Consider the following 313-nt stretch of genomic DNA (forward strand, 5'->3'; position numbering starts at 1 on the left):
AACTCTTAAGGCCCCCTCTCACTTTACGTGCGGCACGCTTGCGGCATTGCCGCGTTCGTTCACTGCGTCACCATTTTGTTAGATTCTTCGATTTTTTATGATTCAGATATTGCGCAATACGTAAAAGTATAACATAAAAGACGACAAAATATACAACAAGTAAGAAAATTCGTTCTTTATCTCTGAAATTCGTTGAGCATCTTCCGAACGCAGCAATGCCGCAAGCGTGCCGCACGTCAAGTGAGAGGGGGCCTTTAGAGTTTAACGCCTCAACTCTCAGATACCCTAAGACATTGTCTGTCATTGTCAAAAG

This window comes from Branchiostoma floridae, chromosome 19 (genome assembly GCF_000003815.2).
Source record: "Branchiostoma floridae strain S238N-H82 chromosome 19, Bfl_VNyyK, whole genome shotgun sequence".
Taxonomy (NCBI): Eukaryota; Metazoa; Chordata; class Leptocardii; order Amphioxiformes; family Branchiostomatidae; genus Branchiostoma; species Branchiostoma floridae.